Genomic DNA, 15104 nt, shown 5'->3' with positions numbered 1-15104 from the left:
TCCTTCACCCCATCCCTAGCCTGCCGAAATTCTCCTCCTACTTGCCTCCAGGGTCCATTGGGTCATCTTCTACCTGGTTGTAGCCTTGGCAACACCCTCTAATGCGTTCTTGGCATTGCTGGGACTGATGACGTGGCTGGTCAATCCGATTGGCCAGCAACTCCCCAGTGAGCGAAGCAAGTTCCTCACTGCCCCAATTGAACCTGCCGGGATGGGCAGGCATAGGGTGGCTTGGTTCCTGGCTGACTTAGCTTTCTGTGGGGTTGGGGGGAGGGAGATGGGAGCCATCCCCTCCACCTCACTATAGAACATAGAACAGTACAGCACAGAACAGGCCCTTCGGCCCTCGATGTTGTGCCGAGTAATGATCACCCTACTCAAACCCACGTATCCACCCTATATCCGTAACCCAACAACCCCCCCCAACCTTACTTTTTTAGGACACTACGGGCAATTTAGCATGGCCAATCCACCTAACCCGCACATCTTTGGACTGTGGGAGGAAACCGGAGCACCCGGAGGAAACCCACGCACACACGGGGAGGACGTGCAGACTCCGCACAGACAGTGACCCAGCCGGGAATCGAACCTGGGACCCTGGAGCTGTGAAGCATTTATGCTAACCATCATGCTACCGTGCTGCCTCTCTAGTCTTTTTATAATTTGTACTGGGGATGTGGGTACATTGGTAAGGCCTTATTTGCTTGTCCCTAGCTGCCCTGACAATATTAAGAGTCAACCACATTGTGTGGGACTGGAGCCATATGGATACCAGACAGGGCAGTGGTGGCAGGTTTCCTTAGTCAACCTGTTGGATACTTAAAACAATACAGCAACTTTAACAGTCATTTTCCCCCTGGAGCTAGCCCACAAATGACCAGATTTATTGAATTCTATTTCATAGTTTTCTCTGACGGGATATGAACTCACACCCTGTGGTTTTCCGTCATGTTCTGTGACCACTGCACTACATTAGGGAGGAACCTTTTGCTGTTATAATTAGTGCTTATCATGATAGCATAGATTCAACCTGGGTTGTTGTGGAAGGATATTTGGAGTTAACTTTTTTTATTGCATGCTTATTATTGGGCTTGTGTAACCTCATTATAATAATAATCTTTATTAGTGTCACAAGTCGGCTTATATTAACACCACAATGAAGTTACTGTGAAAATCTCCTAGTCACCACACTCCGGCACTTGTTCGGGTACTCATTCAGAATGTCCAATTCATCTAACAAGCATGTCTTTCAGGACTTGTGGGAGGAAACGGAGCACCCAGAGGAAACCCACGCAGACACGGGGAGAACGTGCAGACTCCTCACAGACAGTGACCCAAACCAGGAATCGAACCTGGGTCCCTGGATATGGGGATAGGGTGGGGGTGTTGACCTTGGATAGGGTGCTCTTTCCAAGAGCCGGTGCAGACTCGATGGGCTGAATGGTCTCCTTCTGCACTGTAAATTCTATGAAATTTAGCCTTAAAATCAAAGCCAGGCCAATCAGGAGAAACACTTGAACACTTCTTCACACAAAGGGGGGAACTCTCTCATACAAAAAGCAGTAGATCTGAGCTCAGTTAATAACTGTAATTCTTAGGTGGGTAGGTTTTCATGGAGTCACGGCAGGTGATCAGCTGTACAATCTTGCTGAATGACAGAACAGGTTTGAGAGGTTGAATGGCCTCCTCCTATTTCGATGTTCTGATGGCACAGTCAGCATTTCTCACCGAGAGAACTGGTGGGATCAATTATTGCCTTAAGTGCAGCTTGTGGGTGAGAATGTTCCATAACTCTCTCTCAAACTGTGCAGTTCAATCATCCTCTTTTTACAAAAAAATTGGTTTTCACAATGTCCAGTACCAACAAATATAAAATATCTTTGGGACATAAGAAGTAGCTTTTAACAGAGGTGACATAATATCTGCATTTGGGCTTATCCCTGTGTGGGGGTGAGCATTATTTTTCTTACTCCTGATATTTGTTGTTACACCAGGAAAGGTTTGTTCAGTTGTGTAGAATGTACTGTAATGTTTTGGTAGTTTAGTGGTTAAGGTTACATTCTGCTGCGGATTATTGAAGGAAGTAATTTTCTTCCTGGTTTGGGTTTCTAGAAAACCACACCTGAAGCAAATCCTAATTAGAATTTGGGTTGTCACAATGTGGGGTTGTGATTATTTCGGAGATTCTTTCTGGCTTGATTCAGGTTTAACCATTGTCTGGCTTGCAGGCTGCACCAGAGCGATGTGTTTGCATATCTTGGAAACGTCTGGAGAGATGGGAAGCTGACTATTTATGATTCTATGTTGCTGGAACACTAAGCGTTGTCTCCAGATGTTTTTTTCTCTTCTGGACTGAATTAACCTTCGGAAGTCAGACATGGGACGTGATCTAAGAGAAAATAAACAGAAGCCGTTCTGGGCAGAATTAGAGGAGCCCAGCTCCGGGAACGACCCCGCTTTTTAATGGCACTCTGTTATTTTTCAGGCCCCGTTATAAGTGGCGCACCAATCTCTCAACTCCCCCTATGGACCCCCGGACTCCTCCCAAGGCCCCAACTCACCCATTGAGCCCCCCCCCCCCCGCACCCCACCCCATTTGGCAGGACACCCCTGGGCCTGATGCATGGTATGGGCAAAATGCCACCTGGGCTACCTGGGCACCCTGGAAGTGCCAGGTGGCATCAGCAGAGCCAGTGTACTACTCTGCCCAGATATCAACCACCTGGTGGCCTCTGATCGCCTGGGAGACCCTCCCTCCCAGCTGCTGTTCCACCTGGTCCTCCTTTATAATAATAATAATAATCTTTATTGTCACAAGTAGGCTTACATTAACACTGCAATGAAGTTACTGTGAAAAGCCCAAGTCGCCACATTCCGGCGCCTCTTCAGGTACACGGAGGAAGGATTCAGAATGTCCAAATTTACCTAACAACACGCAGACACAGGGAGAAAGTGCAAATTCCACACAGACAGTGATCCAAGCCAAGAATCGAACCTGGGACCCTGGCGCTGTGATTCAACAGTGCTAGCCACTGTGCTCCTAGTGCTATACGGCGCCCGGCTGGGGTCTCCTCAGCAAGGCCAGTGCATCCTGAGAGCCGGTTCAATCTGGCAGAACTTTTAAGTTCTCTTAACTCTGCAAGCCTGGATCCTGCTTATTGTGGGCGGGATGCAGATAGGCGTAATGACCATCGGGAATCCCGGAATAGGCCTCTTGCTGGATCTAGCGGCCGTGTCCCATCCTGATTCCAGCAGGACGCGTCCGGTAACTCAAACCCAGAGTCTACTATTGCTTTTATTGATATAAAGATCCTCTAGATAGCTTTTGTTTAGAATTTACAGTGCAGAAGGAGGCCATTCGGCCCATCGAGTCTGCACCGGCTCCTGGAAAGAGGACCCTACCCAAGGTTAACACCTCCGCCCTATCCCATTAACCCCACCCAACACTAAGGGCAATTTTGGACTCTAAGGGCAATTTAGCATGGCCAATCCACCTAACCTGCACATCTTTGGACTGTGGGAGGAAACCGGAGCACCCGGAGGAAACCCACGCACACACAGGGAGGATGTGCAGACTCCGCACAGGCAGTGACCCAAGCCGGAATCGAACCTGGGATCCTGGAGCTGTGAAGCGATTGTGCTATCCACATTGCTACCGTGCTGATTTTAGAAAAGCTAAATTGCAAAGAACTCTTTAAGATGTTTTGAACACTATTTGGCACTCAGATTGAGCATGATTGATAGCCAGTATTATATGTGGATGGAATGTTTACCACCTACCAATGGAAGCCTAAGTTGGGAACTGGATGAGGGCATTTTCAATAGCGTGAGTAAATCTGTGCTTTGCTTTGATGAAATATTCGCTGCCAATACAAAAAAGATGTTTTGTGACTTTCATACAACACTACCTAATCCGATACAACAACTGGCAGATGGGCATTCGAGAACTTGACGAAAGATCACAATAAAAGAGGTTGGACTAAAATACATGAGTTGGAGGACTGATGTTGGATAAATGTGAAGAACAATCGGAATATTTCCTGTCATGGTCGGGCAAATGAAATTCTGGGTATTGCTTTGATTTGGATCAACCACCAAAATGTCCGCTTACCATTATGGATACATTTGAAAGATTAAGGATGAGGAGCGAAATTCTCCGACCCCCAGCAGGGTCGGAGAATCGCCTGGGGCCGCCTAAAATCCCGCCCCCGCCGTGGCAGAGATTCCCCGCCACCCGGGAAGTGGCGGGGGCAGGAATCTCGCCACTCCGATCAGCGAGGCCCCTGCGGTGATTCTCCGGCCCGGACGGGCCGAAGTCCCGCCGCTGGGAGGCCTCTCCTGCCACCGAGGTTTAAACCACCTTTGGAACGGCGGGATCAGCGGTACGAGCAGGCCCCCTGGGTCCTGGGGGGGCGGGGGGCGATCAAACCCTGGGGGGTGCCCCCATGGTGGCCTGGCCCGCGATCGGGGCCCCCCCGCTCAGACTCCGGGCCAGTGCCCTGGCTGCACTATTTTCCTCCGCGGCCGCCATGGCCTTCGCCATGGCGGAAGCGGAAGAGAACCCCACATCGCGCATGCGCCGGCAGTGACGTCAGCGGCAGCTGGCCGCTGACGTCACTGCCGGCGCATGCGCGGACCGGCGAAAGCCTTTCGGCCAGCCCCGCTGCCGGGGGCGCTGGTTTTTTGCGCCGGTCTTCTGGTGGCAACCGCTCCGGCGCGGGGCTGGCCCCCAAAGGCGGGGAGAATTCCCCACCTTTGGGGAGGCGCGACCCGTGAGTGGTTGGCGCCACTCCCCTACTCCGGGACCCTCCGTCACGCCGGGTAGGGGAGAATGCCGCCCCAGGTTTACTGGCCCCGCCAGTCCTCTGAAAGTCGATGGACGTTTGCCTGGGCTGGCGAATCCCCTGTGGCGGGCCTCACAACGACAGGACTGCAAAACCTCAGCCTAAGGTTATCTTTGCTGCAAAGTTCCCTTCTGATGAATATCCATTCTGATATTTAGAAACTATAATCCTGCAGGGTTATCTGGTGGTTCATTCGATTTAAGGATTTAAATGCTGTACTACAAGGCAGTGAGGTATACGTTGATGTGTTGGGTACTCTGGATCTGTGGAGACTGCGTTTACCCTAGCAGTAATACATACAGGCTACCAACACTTGAAATAGTACAACACTATTTTATTAAGCTAGGAACTGTTGAACATACTCTCACTGTGGGTCGACACTATGTTAGATTAAACTGAAGATCTATGCCTATCCTGACCAGTCTATGCACTCAGCACATGGTGAAGGTCTGTGCGACAAGCTGCGAGCTCTGTCCTTCTCAGAGGCTACATCCCGAATGAGCAGGAAAACTAGTGCCCTCTGGCTTTATAGCGAGCGTGACCTAACTGGTGGTTGGCTGCTGTGTTGTGTGTGTTGATTGGTCTTGCAGTGTGTCAGTCAGTGTGTGTCTGCACCATTATATACTGATGTGTATATTATGACATACGTTACTTCCTGTAGTATGCTTATGATTGGATTGGATTTGTTTATTGTCACGTGTACCGAGGTACAGTGAAAAGTATTTTTCTGCAAGCAGCTCAACAGATCATTCAGTACATGGGAAGAAAAGGGAATTAAACAGAATTCAAGAAAATACATGAGAATACATAATAGGGCAACACAATATATACAATGTAACTACATAAGCATTGATTCCACTCAAGCCCTGAGTGGTGCCAGTCAGCGACAATAGCTTGTTTTTATATATTGCCGTTAACATCGCAAAGTGTTTCACAGAAACATTGTAAAACAAAATGTAACACCAAACCACATAAACATGGCTGATCACAAAAACCGTCTTAAAGAAAGAAAGAGAGGTAGAGAAAGAAGATTTTTAGGAAGGGAATTGCAGAGAATAGGCATGGCCATTTGAATGCTGAGGTACAGAGGGATTTGGGTGTCCTGAATCACAAAGTGAGTCTGCAGGTACAGCTAGTGATTGTGTTAGGCAAATGGAATGTTGTTTATTGCAAGGGGAATAGAATAGAAAAATAGGGATGTTGTGCTACATTTGTTCAAGGCATTGGTGAGACCACATCTAGATTACTGTGTACAGTTCTGGTCTTATTTAAGGATATAAATGTGTTTGAAGCAGTTTAGACAAGGTTCACTTAAATGATACCTGGGATGGGGTTGGGGGTGGTTATTTTATGAGAAAAGGTTAGGCAGGCTCGGACTGTACCCACTGGAGTTCAGAAGAACAAGAGGTGATCTTATTGAGACTGCAGAAGTGCTGGGCTACACCATACTTGTACTCTACCCACACTCCCAACACGTCACCCTTTCAGTAGCCATGTTATCACGTGACTGCTCGGTCTACACCTTCCCATTTAAGTTGGGATGACCGGTGGCATTGAGATGTAATCATGTGCGCGAACAGTGACTCTATTTAAACCCTTTTATAATGCACAGACTGAACAGATTAACAGTATATGTACATACAGCAGCTGGTGCACAGCCCACCACGTCTCTGCTTCCCTCCCCCTTTTCATTGTGTAAGAATGTGAAGACTAGTTGGTGACATAGTCCTGGAACTTTGTGTTTGATTCGATCACACACCCTGAACATGTGATTACGCCGGTCGATTGTGCTATAGTTTTTCTCAGGCTAGTGTCCTCGGTGTGGCCGATCTTGTGTGTTCTGTCAGTGTATTCGGTGGGTGCAGGGTTCGCTGTATTGGCCTCTGGAAGAGTCGCCATGTCCACTGGCATGGGGGCTTGTGTTGTAGGCCAGATGACTGTGGTGCTGTGGCAACTGTTGTTGTTGGTTCTGATACCTGCAGTAGGTGATGGGGGTTGCATACATAGCGGCCGTCGTCTGCGGCTATCATGTAACTGTTTGGCTGCAGGGCATGGCTGTGTGCCATTGCCAGCTTGCCATGACCATGTGAGGTCTGGATCTTGACCATTTGACCAGGTGTTAGAGGGCCAAGCCTGTGGGCATTTCAATCATAGTGCATGTTGCTTCTCAATTAGCAGGAGGGCATCAGTCCGGTTGGTTTCAGGTTTCGGCTTCAACAGAGCCTTAGTAATCGGAATTGTGGTCCTGGCGCGCCTAGAAAAGAGTTGTTGTGCTGACGAGGGCAGGCCCTCGCGTGGCAGATTTTACAGACTGAGGAGTGCAGCAGAGTAGTCTGTGTGATCCTGGACACCATTCTCTAGAAGATGCTTAGCTGAGCGAGCCGCCTGTTCCGCCAGGCCGTTGGGACTGTGGGTATAGGGCGCTGCGCGTGATATTTGTACAGCGAATGCCATGTGTGTGCAAAGTCGCGAAATTCCGTGGAGATATATTGTCGAGTGTTGTCTGCCACGATGCTCTGAGGGATGCTGTGTGTGGTAAAGTGTCTCCTGAGCTTTATGTTGACTGTGCTGCTCATCATATTTGGCAGGTGGTCGAGTTCAAACAACCCAGAATACGAATTGACTAAGACCAAATGTTGTTTACTAGTCCATTCGAAAATGTCGACTTCTGTGAATGCCCATGGGAAGTCCAAGACCTCCTTTGTTTGAGGTGGCTTATGCACATTTCACAGTGCACATCTGGATCTTCCCTCCCCATGTTGACATACATGAAGGGCCAGTACCGTGACTGCTTGGCCCTGTATCTGATTACTTCCAACCCAGGGTGATGTTGTTGGGTGTGGTACCTCTGAAGAGAAATAGGGATGGCGGCGAATCACTGGCCACGCAGTATCAGTCCATCCTGTATGGCTAGCTCACCCCTGATGGCAAAGAATGCGCGGAGCCCGTGGGGACTCTGGCCATCCCCTCATGATGATGCCATGCTGTTTCCTGCATGTGATGTCCGCCTGTAAAGCATCTTTGAGTTCCTGGATTCTACGACAAGACAGTACCTCTATTGTCATAGTGTCTATGCTTTCCTGATGATTTGCCTGCTCAGAAATTGGTCAGAAGGATCTGGAGAGGGCATCAGTCAAGGACAACTCTTTACCACGTTTGTAGGTGATGCTGAGGATGTACTGTTGCAGCTTTAGCATCATGTGTTGCAGCCGTGCAGACGCAGTGTGGAGAGGCTTTTTAAAGATCGTTATGAGTGGCTGACAATCCGTTTCAACAGTTGCAGGACAACCATATATGAATCCATGAAATTCCTGACAGGCGAAGACTTGAGCGAGAAGTTGCTTTTGCATCTGTTCATAACGGGTCTTAGTATCAGTGAGAGTCCTGGAAGCAAAGGCGATTGGTCCGCCGTTCTAGATGCAAATGTACTTATCCCGTGCTGCAAGACCTCTACTCGTATAAGTATGGGTGCTCAAACGCCAAAGTATTGTCGCACAGATGGGACTGCGAGTGCCTGTTTGAGCCTGTTGAAGACCGCTGTGTGATGCTCTTGCCAGCACCATTCAATGTCTGGTGGAGGAGCTGACAAGGAGGTCCAGTCACCTCACTATAATAAGGAATGAACTCAGAAAGATAATTTGTTATAGCAAGGAAGCACCGTAATGCAGACTTGTCCACGGTGATGGCCATCTGTTGTATCGGCAATTTCTTGTCTGGATCTGACTTAACGCCATCGGCTGTGAGTAAATGACTCACGTAAGGAACATGGTTCACCCTGAATCTGCATTTAGCAGTGTTTTGTTCTTAGTTGTCGCCGCAAAAAGAAAGAATCAGAGGTGGGACACAATGATTTTATATAACAGTGCAAAGGGTTTATTTAGAAGATGTTGGGGGATTATTTAGAAGATGTTGGGGGTTTATTTTGAAGATGTTGCTGAAACAGGGTACAGCGGCGAACGCCACAAAAGCCCGCAAAATGTTCCAATGATGCCATTGCATAAGACGTGACATTACACCAGCCAATGGTATTGCTCTGCTACATAATAAACAGGGCTGAGCTTCATCCGTGTAGTCCTGATTCTGTCGAGGATGATACGAGGAAGTGCATCATTTTCTTGCATAATACGGCCCCAAACCAGGATGTCACCAACAATGATTTCACAGGGTTCACCTGCAAAGACTTGCTCCATGCATCGCTGGAAGACCTCACTGCCAGTGGCGATCCCATAGGGCATACGAAGGAAACAGTATCTGCCAACCAGAGACATGAATGTGGTCAATTTCGAGGATTCTTCATCATGCGGGATCTGCCAGAACCTATATTAATGGCGGGGTTGAGTAAATTAGGGAATGCTGAAGAGGATAGAATTAAAGCAGAACAAATATCCCAGAGGTTTGCATGCTTGTCCACGGTGATGGCCATCTGTTGTATCGGCAATCTCTTGTCTGGATCTGGTTTACTAATCTGAGGAGATTACAGCGAGATTACAGAGAGGGTGGCATGGTGGCACACTGGCCAGCCTTGCTACCTCACAGCACCAGGGACCCGGGTTTGATTCCGGCCTTGGATGACTGTCTTTGTGGAGTTTGTACCTCCTCCCCCTGTCTCCATGGGTTTCCTCCGGTTAGTTCCAGTTGCCTCCCACAGTCCAAAACTATGCAGGGTAGGTAGGGGTCAGGGGGATAGGTTGGGAGAGTGGGCTTAGTTAGGCTGCTCTTTTAGATGGTCTGTGCTGGCTTGACGGGCCAAGTGGCCTCCTTATGCGCTGTGGGGATTCTATGGATTCTTCTATGGATAGGGATGGATGGGGTATGGAGGGATTTGAAAACAACAATGAGAATTCTAAAATCAAGGTGTTGCTTAACCAAGATCTAATTCAGGTCAGTGAGGGTACAGGTGAACAGGACTTGGTGTGAATTAGGACATGGGCAGTAGAATTTTGGATAACCTCAATTGAGGAAGGGTAGAGTTTATGGGGGCTTGTCAGGAGTGGGTTTTGAATAGTCATGTCTGGAGAAAACAAAGGTTTGTGCCACTGGCATCAAAAAAGATTCTAATAAAATAGCCGCCCTGGCCGGCGTTTAGAAGATTGTTCAAAGGTAAAGCTGTGTAATGAACATTTCTGTCTTGTCACGACACCCTGGGCTAGTGTGAGGTCAATTCTAGCCTCCACCTGACCTGGAGTCGCAACACAAATAAAATGAGATTTTATTTTAAAATACCAGAGGCCCTTGGCTGAGCCCAATAAACTGCAATCACCAGGTTTGTGACTTTTGTTATGTACAGTATTATTATAATTAAACTGATAGAACCATGTAACTGACTATCTAATACCCCTTTCCCAATCCCCCCTTCTAATTAGCCCCACTCTCTATATACGCACACACACACACACACACACACACAGACACACACACACAGACAACACAGAGGGGAAAAAGTGCTTGAGAGGTCTTAATAAAATAAAAGGATCTTTGATGCACTAGGATGACTTCCAGTTAATGTCTTTCTGAAGTTCAAACTTTTGTTTCAGTACTTCTGGGTTTGAGATGATTTTCTCTCGCTGAGTTGTCTCTGCAGATACAGGATCATTTCAGGCTTACAGCAAAGGTGCGCCAGGCACTCGCTGGTTTCCAAACAATAAAGCAGTTCTTTCCTTCAGCAAGCAAGAGAGAGCGCGCTCGTTCCTTCTCCTTCTGAGGTCTAAACACTTCTGCCCAGCTCTCTCAGAAAGCATCACGCAGGAACCAATCACTGACTATACTCAGGCAGAGCACTGTTCCTGGCCATCCCACTAGTTTCCAATTAACCAATTGAACCAAGTTCCTCCAAACCCGGTTCCTAAGATTCACTCGGTACCGACGAGTCTGGTTTCTTCTCTCCAAAATGCAAAACCTGGGAACACACTGTCCTGGCAAACACTCTTCAGTTCAAAGGCACATCCCCATTCTGGGTCCATGGACCAAATATATTAGAAGAAAAGAAATGGAGCAAAGCAAGTAACAGGAACAACTCTTACAGTCTTCATGGATTCTTTCCAGCATCACTTGCGATGGTTCATCCATTCCATGACCCATTGTGCAGAATTTCACAGGCCTCACTCCCCCATTCCCCCATTTCCCCCCCCCCCAAACCCGAGGGCGGGGGGGGGGGCAGGTGGCCCAATAATATAGTGGAGGGCCGCGATGAGATTTGCAGGAATTTTCCCTGTGGCGGGCTGCAGGGTGTGTCAATCTGCTACAAGCACGTGACCAGACAATTGGCATACTAATGGCACTAACTCTTAGGGGGCATTTTATGGAGCTGCATGGGGAATCTGGCAGCTTAATGGGGACAGCAACTCTGCAGTTGCAGTCCAGAATGTCATCAAAGCCATTGGCCCCATGGCCCAAACAACGGGCCTTGGCCAGGGAAGGTTGCAGCGCCCCACCCCCCTCCCCCATCTCCCCGCCATAATCCCAGACCCAATAAACCCCCCAGAGCTTTATCACCTTTGACACTCAACTCATTTATTTTGCTTCTTTTATTCAACTACCTATCGGAGGCAAGAAATGTCCTGCCTGCCTCGAGCAGTGACTACTTTTCTCAGTGGCCCTGCAGAGGCTCAGTTGGGCAGTGGGCCTGCAGTAAAATGGCTGAACCTGTCCTGCTGCCGCCAAGTGCGGTTTTGGGACGTGCTTTTCACCTGATGTTGGGGTCCCGAAGCCCATGGTATCATGAAGCCCATTTGACTGATTCTTCTGTTTCCGTCTGCCTCTTATCTAATGACAAAGCTGTGCATATATATATATACAGAGTGCCAGAGACGTTTTTTTTCCTGACAGAGCGGTTTTAAAGTTTTGGCTCCATAGCTTGCTAACTATGTTCATTTTTGGTTTGTGTGTACCTGAGCTTGTTCGGTAGGAGAGAAGAGTCAAGGGTAGGGCAAAATGTTTATATGATAGGATGTTGGCCCACCTTCCTGTGGCTCATTTGAAAGAAAGGATGAGAAAGGCAAGTTACAATGATGTCCTTTGGACTGTTCTTCATATTTAGATTTGATAGGAAGGAGAGACACGGTAAAATATTTAAGCACAGACTTTACTCGTATTTGGAAAATTGGAAATTAGGATGAGAAAGAAAACAACAAAAATTTTCAATGAACCCTAAGTTGCCAGGAAATCTCACAAGCCCACTTTATGGCCTCTGTACTGGACAGAAGAAGGGGGAGGGATGTTAATTTAAACAGCAATATTTTCTCCTCTCACAACCAGTCTGTACACAGAAAGGTGTTTTGGTTTGTTTCACCCTTTATAAGTGGTGGTGTATTTCCCCATCCCCTCAGCTTTTGTGCTATCGAAGTTTCGATTGATTATCCCACAGCAAATTCAAGACGGGATGAACTCATAGGGTTAGTTTATTTGCATAAAGGAAGGAGGGATCTCAACCTCACCTCCACACTCAGACAGTAAATAGAGGGGAAGAGGAAAGAGGGCTTTCCTGGACAGAGACCACGGACAAAATTAATATTGGTCCAGAATCCATTGAGGTATTCTTTTTGTGGAGGTTGGTGGGCTGAGTAGCGTGTAGCAGAATTAACTGTTCTGGTTGTGTCGACTTCACAAGATGAGATAGGCACTTGGAGAAGAATCAATCTTGTCAGCGATGGGAAGAACTTCCAACAGAACAAGTGTAGGTAGGACCCAGCGTTCAACCTGGGCAGAGCTCCTTTCTCTGTGGCTACTAACCAGATGTTAAACAGCAGGCTGAGCTATATAGTTCAGCAAGGCAATATGACTGGTTACACAATCCAGGGGCCTAGTTCACGCGACCCGCACCTCTCCACCAGATCTTCAACAAACGATATGTATTCATCATCTAGAATTCGACTGGGTCTCAAAGACTGCTGAACCTCCCGGCCATTATGAGTTGAAAGGAATGTTTGAGGGGCCTTTGTCTTTGCAGACTCTGTATATCCTGAGTTATCAATGCAAATTACTTTTGTATGAATCTCTTTAAAGTTGTGATGTGGAGATGCCGGCGTTGGACTGGGGTGAGCACAGTAAGAGGTCTTACAACACCAGGTTAAAGTCCAACAGATTTGTTTCGAATCACTAGCTTTCGGAGCACTGCTCCTTCCTCAGGTGAATGCTTTAAAGTTGGACAGTACAGTCCATAGGTGATCATTAGAGGTGCCTCAGTGATAACGAGGTGCAGGTTTTCCAGAAACTACAAAGTGGCTTTGTTTGTTCTAGGGTCACAGACAGACACAGGTTCAGACTACTTAAGGATCTTGTTCAGCCAAGGTTAAGTTTTAAAATTTAGAAATAGCAATGAACATATATATATACATATTGTTATGGGCCAGGGTTTAGAGAACCCCCAAAGTGTATCATGGCGTTCACCTGACCCACAACTTTTAATAGATTGTGGTATGGGGAGCACATGGCCCACTCTACAGGTGTGGTGCAGCAGAAATGGAAAAGTATTTTTTAAAGCAAAACATACAGTGCACATCTTAGCAAACATTAATTCAAATACAACCCCCAAAGAATACAATGCTAAGTAATCCTTTAAGCTTTCCTTTTAACATCCATAAGACTTAAAACTACCTTTTACCAGAAGCACATCAGGGTACAGTCATTACTGTTATTAGTTTTAAAACACCAGGATAGATTTACAGTCTTCAGATTACAGAGAGAGATCCACACACCTTCTGGCTGTGACTGCAGCTATCCAGCTCTGAAAACGAAACGAAAACACACGCGGAAACAAACTGCCTAAAACGAAAGTAAAAAGCTGATAGATAGCCCAGCTCCACCCACTCTCTGACATCACTGCAGGAATAAACACCCATTATTAAAGGTACTCTCACTACAGATATTTCTACACACACCCATTGATAAACACCCATTTCTTAAAGGTACTCTCACATGATACCTCCCCCCAAGAAAAAAAAGCCATCAGCTTCAAGATGGTTTCATTTTTCACCTTTTCATTATCTTTTAAGAAATGCACACAGTAAATATACTTTTTTGTTTCAAAAAACAACACACGCAAACAGGTATAATAATATAGTCAATTTTTTTAGTTTTCCTTCCTCCCACTGACATCCTTCTCGATTGATATCTCTTTGAACAAGAAGGTCTCTGCACAATCCATCCATTTCTCTACGCCTCGGTGTTTCTCTTTAAACTCAGATACTTTAGTTCAATCTGATCACAGAGTCCCTTGCAATTCTCCAACACATGAACATTGGTTATCACAGCTTTCAGGCAGTCAAATGCCTGTTGAAAGTCCGCTGTCCACTGGAATTTTCAACATTTCTTCAGCAAGTCCATCAGTGGAGCAACCATGCTACAAAACGTTTGCACAAATGTTCGATCAAATCCACTCATGCCAAGAAATCGCATTATTTCCCTTTGTCTTGAGGGAATTGAAACTCCTCAATAACTGTTGGTTTCACATCCTGTGTGACCATTCGACCCTGTCCGATTGTATGGCCAAGGAAAGTGACTTGGGCTTTTCCAAATACACTTTTGGCTACGTTTATCACCAAACCCGCCTCCTGAGATTGATCGAATAACTCCATCAGATGTTTCAAATGTTCTGTCCATGTCTGGCTGAATATTACCAGATCGTTGATGTATACTGCACAATTGGGTAATCCTGAAACAACTTTGTTAGTTAACCGTTGAAATGTGGCTGGGGCGTTTTTCATGCCAAATAGCATAACTTTGAATTGGTATATACCTTCTGGAGTCACAAAAGCTGAAATCTTCTTTGCCCTTTCGGATAAAGGTACCTGCCAGTAACCTTTAAGTAAATCCAGTTTGGAAATGAAAGCTGATTGTCCCACTTTCTCAATGCAATCCTCCAAACGTGGGATAGGATAAGAGTCCATTCTTGTAACTGCATTAACCTTTCTACAGTCCACACACACAACCGTTGGTTACTGTCTGGTTTTGGTACCATCACTATGGGTTAAGTCTGTATGGAAGTTGTTTATTTGGAACAGCATTTCCGACATCCACATCATGTATAGCCATTTTAGTGCTTCCCAATTTATCTCTACAAACTTGCCACGTGATATCAATAACTCTTTCAGGTCAGTCCGTTTTTCCTCTGGAAGGTAACTCAACAATTTATCCCAATTTTTAAGAACATCCTCATTTTCCAATTTAATTTAAGGTATGTCAAATTCACAGTCATCTGGATTTGGTTCGTCACTTTGAGTTAGAATCATTAAAACCTCCTCCTTTTTCTCTCCTTCCTTTTCA

Source organism: Scyliorhinus canicula, chromosome 1 (assembly GCF_902713615.1).
Source record: "Scyliorhinus canicula chromosome 1, sScyCan1.1, whole genome shotgun sequence".
Classification (NCBI taxonomy): Eukaryota; Metazoa; Chordata; class Chondrichthyes; order Carcharhiniformes; family Scyliorhinidae; genus Scyliorhinus; species Scyliorhinus canicula.
This window is presented reverse-complemented; position numbering follows the sequence as displayed.